Below are 7500 nucleotides of genomic sequence, written 5' to 3' on the forward strand. Positions count from 1 at the left end.
TAAAGAACAGAAAGAGAAGCTTATTCAGGTCCTGAACAAATAGGACCTGGATAAATAAAAAAGCAAACAAACTAAGTACTGACTGTGGTTATAAACCCATATGTTAGTCAAGGTGGTTTTGTTGCCATTTCATGTTAGTTTTTCATGCAAATAGGGCGAAAAGTGAACAGACTACTTGCGGAATTATATGAAAGATGTGAATTAGAAGCACAAAACCCGTTGCCAATGGCTGCAGTCATAAATATTTGACAGCAGCCAATATACAGATATATCAGACCTCTGAACATGGGATAGCCCATTCAATTCAGCAGTACTTTTTGCAACATTCTGGAGAGTCGTATAATAATCAGTTTTAATATATAACAACATTTGACAAAATTCATTACAGGTCATCTCAGTTAAAGTTGCCTTCTAAAAGCACACACACATATACACACACACACCACACACATACACACACACACACACACACACACACACACACACACACACACACACACACACACACACACACACACACACACACACACACACACACACACAAACACACACACACACACACACACTTGAAACCTTTTCAACAGGTGAGTTTTGCTGAATATCTTAAAAGGTCATGCTCCATAAGAGAAACCCACAAAAATAGACACAGTCTCCGGGGAAGTCTGATTGGTAAAGCAGGAAGTTAAACTGCCCAGGCGGGGGTAATGGATGTTAAACCGAAGTGCTCTTTGGTTTATTTCAAGACCTCTTCAGATGGCATGTTTTTTTTCCCAGAAGGAGAGAAGAGGGGCCATTCGATGTTAATACTCTTAAAGCACAGTCATTGACTTATTTAAGTTGGAGCAGCAGTCCGCGGCGGGGAGGAGTGAGCCGTCACTCTGCGTGTTTACAGTCCCAGCATGCCCTCTTTCTCTCGCTCTGTCTCTCTTTCTCTCGCTCTGCTCTCTTACTTTCTCTCGCTCTGCTCTCTTTCTCTCTGCTCTCTCTGCCCCCCTCCGAACCCTCCAGTCTCACCCACAAATGAATGTCTTTGTGGTCTGATAAGAAACAATTTCCACATCTCCGCTTTGCATTCATTGCCCTCTTTTCTGCAGAGGACTTCACAGGAAGTCTGGAACAACGACAACAAAAACAACCCCGACCCCCCCCCCCCCCCCCCCCCCCCAACACACACACACACACACCATACACACACACCATCCCCACCAGCCTCCCACAATTCACCCACCATCACCAAAGTGACCCCCAAATTGCTGTTCAATCACAACGGAGCACTTTGCGGCACAATGGTGGTCCACTGGTTACTAAGGCTTCGATGTGGGGAGCATCCAAATGAGATTCACTGAAACGCCGTTGCCAGACGTGTTCTTTTTCTCCCTCGCACTCTTCTCCACACTTTTCTTGGCGCCAGTAAAATTCCTCCCTCTGTTTTACAGGAAGGCAAGGAAAAGCAGAGAAGACAGCATGGCACTATTTACAGAATACCAGTGAGTATCGTTGTCATGCTCTTTTTTAGCAAAAGACATTGCTATTTTGGCTAAAGATAAAAAGGCATCAATGCTATAATATATCATCTCCTGGAGAAACCGCAATCTGATTTCCTGAACATATTGTCCTTCCAGCTTCCTTTGCCAACTGTAAACAGACCAGCCATATTTGCAGTCAAGCAGAGTCATCTGTCATCGTGCAATGCCTTTCTCGACTCCTCGCATTCCTAGCAACTCCCCGCGTGTTCGCTAAGCCAACTCATACTGCGAAGGATTTAAACTTGCCCACCATGAGTCTGCGGCTCACACCGGTATCTTGGCAAGCGCCGGCAGCTTTGGCACCGGCTCTGAATCTAACTCATCGCGGCATCTTGTAGCTCACTCCATGAGATGGCCCGTGCTTCCAATGCCCGACCTAGAACTCCTGCCGGGTGCAAGGGCTATTTGGCCAACTGGACAGTAGCACAGCCTGTTGAGCCATAATGGTCGATTACGAGAAAACTTTCAAAAGAGTAGTGGAAAAGCTTTGTCATCCACATTCAATGGTCATTACAGAAACGTAAGTATCATTCTAGGTTTCTAACGTTCTATGTTTATAATGCGTGTCTCATGTAAAACAAAATATTCTACTTCATTCATTTTGTGTCTCTGCATACGAAACAAACTTTGTTTCAGCTTTTGACAAATACCTCATCGCAAAACTAAGAAATAAACAAATCAAATGACACTGAGTCATTAAGAACGTATGTTTCTCTTATAAAGTCTTTGTCCTTTCTATCATTGATCTCATATCATTCGGCCTTTTACAGGCACTTCCTTGAAATGAAACCCATGCCCTTGGTATTGCTGGTGCACTCCCCCCCCCCACGTATTGGTTGTACAGGGACAGAGCATGACAGTGCAGCTGAGTACATCCCTTCCCCTCTGACTCTTCCTCTCTGCTTATCTTATTCACAGGAAGTGAAAACTCCTGGCCTCCTGGTGGCTCTGCTTTGCATTCGGCTCCCCTCCCCGCCACCTGTTCCTCCGGCACAGGAAACTGGCCCCCGCGGTGCGATGCCGGAGTCTTGCTTCCTTCAGCCACGTCCCCCACGGGGGGAGAGAGAGGTCATCTTAATTTACTTCCCCTCTCAATTAAATGGAAATAGCACTGCATCACTTAAGCCCAGGGAGCAGCTGATGCTGGGGCTTATTCATCCAGATGGATCTGCCCCAGGCAGAGACTGGACGCGGGCCACACTTGGGCTCCGTCTGGCTGGGTTCACATTAAACTCTCCGACTGATCTAACCAAGATCGATGCCAGGTTGTCGGTACAGTTGACTAAAATCTCTGTTGCTTTGGTTAATGGGCATACAAATGGCTGTGGAATCACACAGAAATCATCTTGATTGAAACAAGTGTAGAATCCAAGTTCTCACATAAATCATCTTTATTAAAAACAAGCGTAGAATCCAAGTTCTCACAGAAATCATCTCGACTAAAACAAGTGCACTTTGTAAAACTGAGCCCTCCTGAATTAACACATACTAATTAATCCGTGAATAAAAACAAATTCTCAAACAAAATACTCACACAAACAATAAATTATTCATTAAGTGCACTGCGCGGCGTCTGAAGCACGTCCCTTCCCATGTGAAATTCCGGAGCCTAATTGGATTGAGGGGGGAACAGGCGAGCGGGGTGTTCCGTGCCATTCCTGACATTCCCTTGACAGAAGCGGGAGCAAGAAAAGTAGTCGGCTCATTATCGTCTAATAAGTTGTCTGATCGTTAAAAGAGGGGGGGGGGGGGGGGGTTTGGTGTGGGGTGGGGGAGATCACACGTCGTAACACGGAGTGCCGAATGTTTGTTTAGATTAATTATTACACTAATACGACTGCGTGCCACCAAGATGAATTGCTAGGTGGAACAGGATTCGTTTATGAGGTTGAGTGCTGTCAAGAGGCACTCCGGTGAGGGATACGAACACGAGCGGCAACCCCCTGGCGTCGATCCCTCGCCTTCTAGAAACGGCGTTCCAGTCCACACAGCTTCAAAGTCACAGAGCTTTAAAGCCACTGATGTGCTAAAAACAAACATGCTGAGTGGAACATACTCCAAGCCTGCTGTACCCAACACAACTCCATAAGAATGACAGTATTGAATGATATCGCACCTCCGCCCAACATACCTGACCATAAGGGTCTTTCATTCCTGAGGCGTTAAACTCCACTTGCAAAAAGGGAATCCAGAGCTTTGTAGTCGCATGGTAGAGGACTCCTTTTTCACCTCCTACATCAGGTGCACTCTGTCACAGGCCTATAAACTGGTAATAACGGCACTAACACAATTCCTTTGGGTTCAATAAATCAAACCTCAAAAGATGGCAGGGATTGTGGGGAAAATTTCCGCTCTTTACCACATGGGCAATAAGAAAGCATGCAGTTGGTCCCATCAACAATTGGGGAGAGAGAGTAGAAATGTAAAGAGAGAGAGAGGGAGAGAGAGAAAGAGAGAGAGAGAGAGAGGGAGAGAGAGAAAGAGAGAGGCAAAACTCCACACAAACAGATTGGAAGGGTAATTCAATTTCCTGCTGCAACGTTCTGGTCCAAATGGCCTCCATCAGTGGTGCAATCAGCCGGTGATTCTGTGATTTCCCCAGCTGGGCTTTCTCCGTCACGTCAAGCGAGAGGCTTATAGACTGCGAGGAGAGGAGAACGGAGCTCATGGGGGGGTTTGGCTGGCTGGGTACAGTTGTAGTGCTATCGTTTCTGAACCGGGCTTCTCTCTCTCTGGGAGGCAAAGTAGTGTACTACTACACTATCACACACACACACCCCCCGACCACCCAATCACTCATCCAATCAGCTTGTGCTTTCTTTCCTTGATGCTAGCCAGGAGCTCGTGGCAGGGCGGGGAAAGAGACTATGAAAAATGACACACTGTTATCCTGGGTGGAAACATTTGATTCAATTTTATCTCTTTTTATATTTCACAGTATCTTTTACCTGCTACCCAAATCTCGTCACAGTGACTCTTTGACATTTGATATGGTAGACGTGATAAATATCTGCACAAACACATAAAGGATCCATTAGGCGTGATAAGTGCATTAGGGGTTTGGAACACGCGGCTCAGGGACGTAAGCTTGAACATCCGTCACGGCCGTTCACACATGCCACTGCCAAACAGCGTGGAGCGCAACATAACAGTGCATTCGACCTGCTAGTCCACAAGCTCACGTGTTTTATGCGTGCTGTTTCTGCTTGTTTCTGGGTGTTTTCTATCAAATACAGTTTCTGTGGATGTGTGCATTTATGTGTGTGTTTGTGTATGTGTGTGTGTGTGTGTGTGTGTGTATTGTGTACACATATTCTCACCAAAACAGCTGCAAATGCCTTTTTTCTTTGACAAACAAATCCACCACTCACTAATGCCCTTGACAAACATACAGTATGATCCCTTACGGCCCCCTCCTCTCCTGTTAAATGCTTTTGACATGGCCAGATGGTTTTATTTTGTTTGTTGGTATTTTTGATTTATTTATTTGTTCAAGTGCAGAGGCAGACACAAAAGACCAAATAAAATAGAGCCCATTCTGGCCCCTGGGCTGTCAGCTTCAGCTTCAGTGTGTGTATGTGTGTGTGTTTGTGTCTCAGCGCAAGGTGTCAGCTCTGGCTGAGAGAGGAAAGCAGCGCACAGGCGCGCGCGGGCACACACACACACACACACACACACACACACACACACACTCTCTCTCTCTCTCTTATGCTCCAGTCAATGTCATCTCTGTCTCTGCACACGCTCACAGGCACCCCCCACTGATGCCTGCCAGCTTGGCATCAAAAGGAGGAAGAGAGAGGAGGAAGAGGAGTAAAAGCCTGGAGGGGACCGCTGCTGCTGACTCAGCAGAAATGACTACCGAGCTCCAGCTCCTGATGCGTTGAATCGCACCCTCCTCTGCACGCTGTGTCACCGAAAGTCAGCAGCATCATCATCATCATCATCATCATCTTCACTGGCATTTTCATACCTCATTGACTGGGGAAACTGAGATCATTTCCAACCAGGACACTTGATGCTAATTGACGCCATATAATCTCTTGACTGCGAGGAAAATCCTTGTGGATTTAAGAGGGTATGAACAAAAAAATCTAAACCATCACTAGCCGCTCTCTGTTATTAAAAAATTATATCATCTGATATCTCTTTACATCATTACTATTCTGCTGTCACAGTTACAGAGTATCTATACATTACTTATTGATCATTTATACAGCTTCTGGTCATTATCTACAATGCTGTAATAACTGTCTACAACTACAGTGTCTACTACGTACACTCTAAAGCACTCACATACTTATATTATTATCCACTATAAGCCTTCCATCTCTACCACCTCTACAACAATGGCTACTTCCACTTGATAATGATCTTATCCACACTTCAAAGCACTTCTCCTCTGCCAACATATTGTTACTCACTATCTATAACATGCTTGTTCACTCTGTACAGTGCAGCTGCCCATGCTTTATAAACGGCGTAGTCCAGCGTGTGTGGCTGTGCTGTTGTGCCACGCTGGCCCTGGCCCTGGCCCTGGCTCTGGCTCTGGCTCTGTGAGAGTCTCCAGTGATGTCTGAGAGCCCTGTGGGCTGAGGAACAGAGAACAGTGGGAAGCCCGCTCCCACTCTAATCGCATTTCTCTGCTGCTCGGATTAAATAAATGTCTGTCATTACAGCTGGTGGCTGGGAGGCGTCTGGGCCTGGGGTAACACCCAGCAGAGAGAGAGAGAGAGAGAGAGAGAGAGAGAGAGGGAGGGAGAGAGAGAGAGAGGGAGACGGAGAGAGAAAGAAAGAGACATAAAGAGTTTTTGAGAAACAGAGAGGAGGAGACAGAGACAAAGAAAGAGAGAGAGAGAGGGAAAGAGTTTTGGATAAACAGAGAGGAGGAGACAGAGAAAGAGAGAGAGAGATATAGAGGGAGGGAGAGAGGGAGGGAGGAGTGTTGGAGCATAGAAGAAGAGAGGAGCAGACACAGAAAGTTTGGGAGCGTGAAAAAAACAGCGAGAGCCAGAGAGTTTTGGAGCAAAGAAAAAGAGAGAGAACGGGGTAGACAGACGGAGAAACAGAGAAAGAAAGACAGACTGAGAGAGGGGGGGTGGAGAGAGGGAGGAGGGCGGGGCTGAGTGTTGGGCAACTCTCTGGGAATACTTTGGCTCTGCTTTCCAAGCAGCTCAGCAGATAAACAAGGCCTGAGCCGTGACAAAACAAACGTGATTGATTCGCCCAAAGAGGAGGGGAGACGCCCGCAGTGTCAGGCAGAGAGACAGAGACAGAGTGGAGGCCAGGCAGAGAGAAAGACAGAGAGAGAAAGAGAGAGAGAGAGAGAGAGAGAGAGAGAGAGAAGGAGAGAGAGAGGGAGAGGACAAAGTCTATGTGCATGAGTGAAGGAGGGTGAGGGAGAGGAAGAGGGATAGAAAGAGACAGGCAGAGAAAAAAAGGGGTAGGCTGTGTGTATGTTTGAGTGTGTGTGTGTGAGTGTGTGTGTGTGTGTGAGTGTGTGTGTGTGTGTGAGAGAGAGAGAGACAGAGGGAGAGGGCAAGAGATAGGCAGAAAGAGAAAGTGAGCAAGAGAGAGAGAATGACAGAGAAAGAGAAAAAGCGAGAGAGACAGCGACATAGTTAACATTGTGTAAGTAGCATCCTTTTGAGATGCCTCCTCTCTGATGACGGCACTGCCTGCCTGAGCACAGGCTTCTCCTCAGCATGAGACGCACGTAAGACCAGTAAAGGTGCGTTCACTCCCCACGGGGGGTACATTCAATATCAGCTAAGAGAGCTCCTCCTCGCCACCACTCCTCCAGGAATTCTCTGCATGAAACACACACACACACAGACACACACACAGACACACACACACACACATTATCGGCTCACAAAGCAACTCTAGGCGACTAAGAGATGAAAAACCGCAAAGGGGACATTATCAGTCCCCACAGACTCTGTATTTTCCAGATTTTCAAAACAGACATTTT

At 46.7% G+C, this 7500-nt stretch overlaps 1 protein-coding gene across 1 annotated transcript in view; it reads right to left on the bottom strand.

The window, feature by feature from the left end:
- Nucleotides 1-7500, bottom strand: part of LOC105909827 (cadherin-4-like) — a 205148-nt gene that overhangs the window by 121314 nt on the left and 76334 nt on the right. The window lies entirely within an intron of this gene.

Source organism: Clupea harengus, chromosome 5 (genome assembly GCF_900700415.2).
Source record: "Clupea harengus chromosome 5, Ch_v2.0.2, whole genome shotgun sequence".
NCBI classification, from domain to species: Eukaryota; Metazoa; Chordata; class Actinopteri; order Clupeiformes; family Clupeidae; genus Clupea; species Clupea harengus.